Source organism: Neomonachus schauinslandi, chromosome 7, assembly GCF_002201575.2.
Source record: "Neomonachus schauinslandi chromosome 7, ASM220157v2, whole genome shotgun sequence".
In the NCBI taxonomy this organism is placed as follows: domain Eukaryota; kingdom Metazoa; phylum Chordata; class Mammalia; order Carnivora; family Phocidae; genus Neomonachus; species Neomonachus schauinslandi.
The window spans coordinates 6,723,268-6,730,700 of record NC_058409.1 but is presented as its reverse complement, the minus strand read 5'-3'; the positions used below and the strand labels follow the sequence as shown (position 1 = coordinate 6,730,700).

General features: G+C 57.1%; 1 protein-coding gene across 1 annotated transcript in view; it reads left to right on the top strand.

The window, feature by feature from the left end:
* The window catches only part of SNAP47 (synaptosome associated protein 47), a 46,472-nt gene that overhangs the window by 37,260 nt on the left and 1,779 nt on the right, over positions 1 to 7,433 (top strand).

Below are 7,433 nucleotides of genomic sequence, written 5' to 3'. Positions count from 1 at the left end.
GAGGCCACGGTCCCCCACGGCGGGGGCGCAGCGTGTGGACCCCGGGTTTGAGGTCACGGTTCTGAGCTCCTTCTGAGTTCGGCGGGGTGTGTGATTCCTCATAAACAGCAGTCACGGAGCTCGCGAACTAACCGAGGTGAGGGTGGGTTGTTCAGAGCGGACTCAGGCGGTGGGGTCGTGGCGGGAAGCTGGGCAGGAGGCTGTGGAGTGCGGTGTCCCCTCTGCCGCCCGCCTGTGCCTTCTGGAGCTGGTCCCGGCTGAGTTCTGTGGCACTCTGCAGAAACCGTCTCCTTCCCGTAGGAAGAGCAGAGCACCTTTCATGCTCAGCCCTCTGTCCCTTCTCTGGTGTGGTGTTTACGCTTGTCATAGTTCCCGTGTCTCCTCCTCTGGCCTTTCTTCCATACAGAATCGACGCATTTCTTCAGCCCAAATCCCTGTCTTAGCAGTTCAGGATTTAGCACTGGTCTCCGCGTGTTACCTGTCCGTGAACCCCCCGGTACCTGTGTGCCCGGCCGGGGAGGCTGGATTTGGTCCCATGAGCCGTTTGGAAGGACTGCAGATGTTGTAATTCCGGATTTCTGCCCACTGTCCTCAGGTTCTCTTGCTGCCCTTTTTCAGGTTGTTCATTCCTTCCGTTACTTACGGGGCGCAGTACAAAGGGGAGGAGGTTATGTTTGTATTTATGGCTTTGATACCGGTCCAGATATGAGCCATGAGTTAGGCCACTCATCTCAGTATCTGTTACTTTGTAAATTATTAACAAGTGTTTGTCATGTCCTGTGTCATCTGTTAAACCAGGAGAAGAGCCTTGGTAACGGGGAAGAGGTGCCCAGAACTTCTGACGTCCATGACAGTTGACATTTCAAGTGAGAGGACGTGCGTCACAGGACGAGCCCTGGCCTGGGAACTGGGGTCCAGGCACTGTGTGGCCCTGCCCTGTCGACCCCACAGCCCGGGTGGCCTGCGCACCTCCCTTGGCCCTGGTCACCGCCTGCTGCAGAAATAGCCCGAGTAACGCGAGCTGACTCATGGGACAGCGTCGTGCTGTGCCTTCCAGATGCACCCGGGGGTTGCCCGTCTGTTCTGCTATTGCCTTGGTCACTGGTAGGCACGAGCCTGCCGTCACGGACCCCCGCCCCGGGCCCCCTCCGTGGTTCCATGTGCCACCCCCCTCGGGCTGCCCTCCGCAATCTCTGGACAGCCCGCGGGGCTCACGTCCTGCCGGCTGTGGCCAGCACTCTGGGGCAGGCCCGTGTGCTGTCTGGGGCAGTGCTGAGAAAGCTGGGACGAGCATGGGCCACATGAAGGGACGGCTCCCTTGTGGTCCATGTGGACCACATTCTGTCCCCTCCGCTGTCCCGGAAAGGTGAACAGGGTGGGAGTGCCAGCCAAGGACACCAGGATCTGGTGCTGCGGACGGGGTTGCAGGCGAGCCGCACCTCACCGCGCATCTTCCAGAGCAGCTGCTGGGCTGTGCAGAGGGAGGAGAGGGAGGCCCAGCGAGGGCCGGGGAGCCGATGCTTTCCTGCTGTCCCGGTCAGCCTGCAAGTGAGCCTGAAGGGTTACCGTCGGGTGTTCGGCCGTCTACTACTGAGTGCCCGGCTATCTTTTAGAATGGTGTTTCTATTGTAGTAAATGTATATAACGTAAATACTGCCATTTCACCCACTGCTTACGTGCGGGGCGCCCTGCCGTGCCCCCATCCCACACGGTCCCGTGAGGCACCGGCCCCTGCGGTCTTCTGTCTGCCATGCACGTGTCCTTCCACGCCTGGCTGTCCTCACTCCCTACCGTGTCCTCGGGCGGATCTGTGTTCCCTCTTCACAGCTGAGTGGTGCACGCCATACGGGTGGCCCGCATCGCGTGTCCGTTCATCCGCAGCTGTTGTGCGTGGTGCTTCCCTGAGCGTTCACACACGCAGACACCTGTGTGGGTCCTGTCTCTGCTCCCTGGGGGCAGACACCTAGCGGGGCGTGGAATTGCTCGGTCCTGGATAATCCCACATGCAGAGTTTTGATGAGCTGCCAGGCTGTTCTCCGTAATGGCTTCACCCTTTTATAATCCTGCCGGTGCCGGGTGAGGGGAAGTGAGTCCTCCAACTTCATTCTTCTTTTTCAGCATTGCTCTGGCCCTCCGGGGCTCCTTGCAATTCCATATGGGTTTGAGGATCCATTTTTCCATTTCTGGGGGAATAAAGAGGCTGCTGGAAACTTGATATGATTTGCACTGAATGTGCAGGTCACTTGGAGGCGTCTTGCCGTCTTGCCAGTATTAAGTCTTGCAGTCCAGGAACACCGAACATCCCTCGTTATTTCGGTCGTCTTTAATTTCTTTCAGTGTGGTATGTGGTTTTTAGGCCTTTGTGTCTGTTTTCTTGTATTCTGGGATGAGTCCTGTTGAATCCCGTCGTGAGCTGATAGCGAGTGAGCTGGTCCCCAGGGTCCCCCTGTAGCCCTGGGAGGTGCTCACCATGTGCTGACCCTGTCTGGACCTTGAGAGGCCACTGGGAACTGGAGTGAGGGCTGACAGATCCCTGGAGACTCCGCTCTCAGAGTCTTCCTGTGGGGACAGCACTGTGGGGACCAGGTGCGTCGGCTTCCCCCCTCCCATCCCCCACTGCACAGAGAGGGGGTCTGGAGGAGGGGGCCGCGGCAGGGGCCTCCCTAGAAGACAACCCTGTGCTGCTGTCCACAGATAGCCCTTGGGGCCTCAAGGAATGCAGCAGAAGGGACGGGTGGGACGCGGGGGTGGTCTGTGAGTGCTGAATGTGACAGATTGTAGCCTAGAATGTTCTTTACAGCCTCCAGAGCTTTGGCTGTGCTGGAAGCCAGTTTTTCCCTCTTTACCTTCTCTATAGCATATTAATGGTCCCAACTGGTAGAACTATTTGGAGTTGCAGACAGCTTGATTTATCCCAGCTCTGTTCTTAAATGGTTGCTAATTTCTCACTGCAAGAAAATTCACAGTTTTTCAGTGAGTCAGCTTAATAACAAGATCAGGGCAGACAGTCTAGCTAATACTAAACTCACTTTAGGTGTTTCATACGAATACAGTAATACCTTGAATCCTGGAGTCTTCATCGTGAAGTAGAACAAAACATTTTCTTCTTTCAGACCCTAAGTGAGGCCACCAGCACATTACAGACGTTCTGGAAACATCAAGGCCCGCGCCTCTGCGCCCCACGTCCTGCCCTGCAGCAGAGGAGGGTGTGCAAAAACCCGAGTGATCTGCACAGCTACCAGGTGATCTGCAGGCGCTCAACCAAGTCTGCACAGGAGGCTCCGTGCCCACGCGTTACGTGGTGAACGCCTGAAGCCGGGCGCTCCGGGGCCTCTGATTCCCCGATTCCCACACCTTGATGGCTTGCATGAGGTGCACACATTTAAGCACAGGTGTTTGGTGAGCGGACCTCCTCTGCTGGATGAGCTGTTCTTCCATTTGTATAAACAAAATGGAAACATCTCCTTACCTGCTTGTGTCTGTGGTCTCGGGGAGGTTAGGGTTAGGGTTAGGAGATACAGGCTGAGTCCAGAGCAGCAGAGAGCACAGGAATGTCTGCTCGGCCCTGGGAACCATATGGTGCCCCTGCCCCCAGCCGGGGTCGCCTGGGCCGTGTGTCCCCACCCCCTCCAGTCGCTGACGCACCCAGCCCGCGGAGCCTCCTGTGCAGACTTGGTTGAGCGCCTGCAGCCCTCCGGGCTACAGATTGCTGAGTATTTCTGCGGTTTATTTCCAGAGGCTGCTCCCAGACGGTGTCTCGCCTACGCTTGTGTGCAGGAGTGCTTCTTTCTCCTCGGCTCAGTGCACTTTCTGTGTAGGGGCAGACGTGTCCGCGAGATGGCTGGTCACCGGGCTTACTTACTGGCGTGGCAGGGGCTCGAGGAAGAAAGCGCGGAGCCTGGTCGGAGGTTCCTCTGGGCGGCCAGCTGATATTTCAGAGCCTGGCGGGGTGACACACTGATGACTAGACAGCTTGTCATCCTGGGCCGCAGAAGTCACAACTGCGTGAAGGTCTGGCCAGACTTCGTGTTCCGCAGTCTTTCCACCCCATGTTCTGTGGAATGCACATGATGGCATTTAATGTGTCCAGTCCCTTCCTTAAAGGGAAAAACACTGGACCAATACTCCAGAGGGACTCCTAGTTCGAAGCTTACTCAGTAACTTTCTTTGCAGACTTGGTAGCTGTGCAGATCACTCGGGTTTTTGCATATTAGCTCATTTCAAGCGCAGTTGGAAGCATTTGAAGCTGCGAAGGAGGGGGTCTCAGTGAGACATTTTCACAATCAGACAGTTCAATAGGAACGAGCCCGAGTGTACGCTACGGACTCCATAAAATGCTCGGCTTTCGTAGCCACGTTAGTTGGTCTTGCTCACAAAGTAAGTGCTGTGCCTGTTATCGCCGTGCTTCTGTGCGTACGAAGCACAGACTCAGGACCGTAGGAATTCCTCCCGGTGCCGCTGCCTCTGTGGGCGGGAGACGGTAGGGGCCGTCACGGAGCGTGGCCCTCGGTGGGAGAGCCGTGTGGAGATGTGCCGTGAGTATACTGTTCAGCAGCTATCAAAGAATAGATCTGGGTCCTTATTCTTCATGTTGATTTCATGGGGAAACGATAATATTTTTATTTGGTTCGGTTAAACAAGATGCACTGTTAAGATTAACGATGCTTGTCATTTTTTACGGGGCACCTGACTGGCTCCGTCGGAGGAGCATGCGACTCTTGATCTTGGGGTCTGAGTTTGAGCCCCATGTGAGGATGTAGAGATTACTTAAATAAATGAAACTTTAAGAAACGCTTATTGTTGGGGCGCCTGGGTGGCTCAGTCGGTTGGGCGTCTGCCTTCGGCTCAGGTCATGATCCCAGGGTCCTGGGATCGAGCCCCACGTCAGGCTCCCTGCTCGGTGGAGAGCTTGCTTCCTCCTCTCCCTCTCCCTGCTGTTCTGCCTACTTGTACTCTCTCTCTCTCTGTCAAATAAATAAAATCTTTAAAAAAAAAAAGAAACGCTTATTGTTTTTACTGTTGAGGATGTGAGCGTTAGAAAATTGAAAGTCGCAGGTGTGGCTCTCCTTACAGGGGACCTTTGCCATAGCCGCTTGGGGCTCCAGGAGCAGGCCCGGGCTCCTGCCTCTGCCCGGGGCTGAATGGCTTGCTGATCCCTGCTGAAGGCCCTTTTGCCTTTTTAAGGAACGTGTGCAGTCCCTGTCCACACCGTCGCACAGTGGCGCCCGTCATCCACGGGCTCATCGTGTCCGGGCCGTACTGTGAGCTGGCTGCTAGCTGGGGCCCTCGGGCGCGTCCTGTCAGCCTGATGTGTGAAGCATTCGGTTGGAGGGTTCACGGCGCCCCACGGCCCTCCCCCTCATTCGGGAAGCAGGAGGCAGAGCTGCGTGGATGCCTGCCTCCACCCCCAGGGTCACGTCCCCGTGCTGGCGTATGGGCACGCGATGGAAGGAAGCTGGGCACACGGCACCCCCGTGCCACCAGCCGTGCTTGTCTGACGGGCACGGATTGGATCCGGCTGGGGACAACGTCTCCTTTCTTCTGCGGTCCTGTGTTCTGACTTTCTACTTGTGGATGGATGATGGGCCATCCACACAGGACACAGCTCAGAGCCTGCTGGGCCCGAAGGACACTTGATGTAGTTGACAAGGGCGCAGAGGTTGCAGACAGCGCGTGCGGCCTGATTGCTCCACACAGGGCGGGGGGCCGCGCGTGGCTGTGACGTCAGGTGCGAGCAGGCGGCAGAGGCTGGTCTCCCCGGGGCTGTGGTGTGCCCATGCCTGGCAGAGCAGCCTCGTGAGTGCACGGAAAAGTGCAGGCCAGCTGGGAGGGGTCGCTGAGCAGAGAAGCGCTCAAGGAACTGCATCCCACCGTGCTGAGCTGTGACTGTTTATTGTGCCGTTTGGGCCTCAGCCATATGAGGTCATAGGAACGCATGGAAAAGACCTCCTGTATTAGGTCATCCAGCCCGTCCCTCGGAGCCGACTGACCCCACAGTATACTTTCCAGAGCTCCGTCCGCTTTTTCCAGTGACTCAGCGGCTCCCAGAGGAGGGCGCAAAAGGCTGGTGTCTGAGCCTGCTACCTTGGGCCAGGATTTCTTCCTCGGCGCCTGGACGGAGCTCCCGGGGATGATGCCGTTGTTTGCAGAGAGATGTGGGCTGCGTCCTGCCTCTGTCACAAGCACGTGTGACTGCAGATGGCCTCGGGTCCCTCTCCAGCATGGGTGCGGTGCGGGGCTCCTGCCACTGAGCCTTCCGGGACTTGGCGGGGGCACCTCACATCGCACTTTATAGTTTTCACAGCTTGTTCACATTTGTGAGCTCATTCGAGCCTCCCCATTCCTGAGGACGGAGTTGATCTTACTATCCTCTGGCCACCTCCCTGCCTCCATTCTGGTCCTCGTGTGTCAGACGAAGCGGCTCGCCCACGTGGTGGTGGGCAGTGCCAGGCTGCTTCGTGTGAGCTGAGCGCACGGACACCGTGGCCACGCCCTCCCTCGCTTCCTCTGGATGCCGCGTGCTCTCCTTGACCTGGGGCTGCTCCCAGGCTGCAGTGTCCCCTGGCCGTGCCCATGACGTTGATCTCCGTGTGCAGCGTGGTGCGCTGCCAGCTCAGTTAGATCTGGGACCCTCGCTGCTGACATCCTTCCCACGGGACAGAGGACTTGGAGCACGGCCGTACACGGTCGATCCACTGCGAGTTGGTAAACGGGCACCCAGGACTCCTCTGATGATTCACAGTCTGCAGTTCCTTTGTCTTGACCTAACCAGGGATCTGAAACTTTCCCGAAAAGAGGCATTAACATTTATTGCAAGTAGTTGGTCATTAAGATTTCTCTTAAAATCATTCCTTTTTGTTGTCAGCTTGAGGATATTAAATTTTTAAAGGCAGGCTCACCACGCATGTGGTTAAAGTACATTTCACAATGCGAGTAGTCTCGATAGGATTGCAGTCAAGTGGCTGTTCTCAGCAGTGCGTGAGACATATGAAGCATGACGTGAGTCCCAGAGAGGGGGTAAGGGGCCTGGCCTCCAGGAGCCCCAGGTGCGCCCACAGGGTTGTGCTGTGGTAGCTGATTCGTCACCTCGAGCTGCGGAGGGATCTGTGAAATGTTTCCAACAGATGGGCAAGACAGGGGTTTGGCTTTTCTTCCACTTCCGTCTGCAGCTAGGTACGTGGGTGCAGACAGGTAATGAAGACAGGGATTGGGTCCTGGATGGTCCCTGGGCCAGCCGACCCCGCGCCCCCTGCTACTGCTGTGTGGCTGGAACAGCAGTGCCTCAGGGGCATTGTCAGGAGGTGTGGGGGCTGTGGCCTGGAGCAGGGCCAGAGGGCTGATGCCTCATCTGCTTCAGCTCTGACCCCCCAGGGCTCAGAGGGTCAGAGCTCCCTGGGGGGCAGGGATCCGTGCTGGGGGCGAATGAGCGTCGT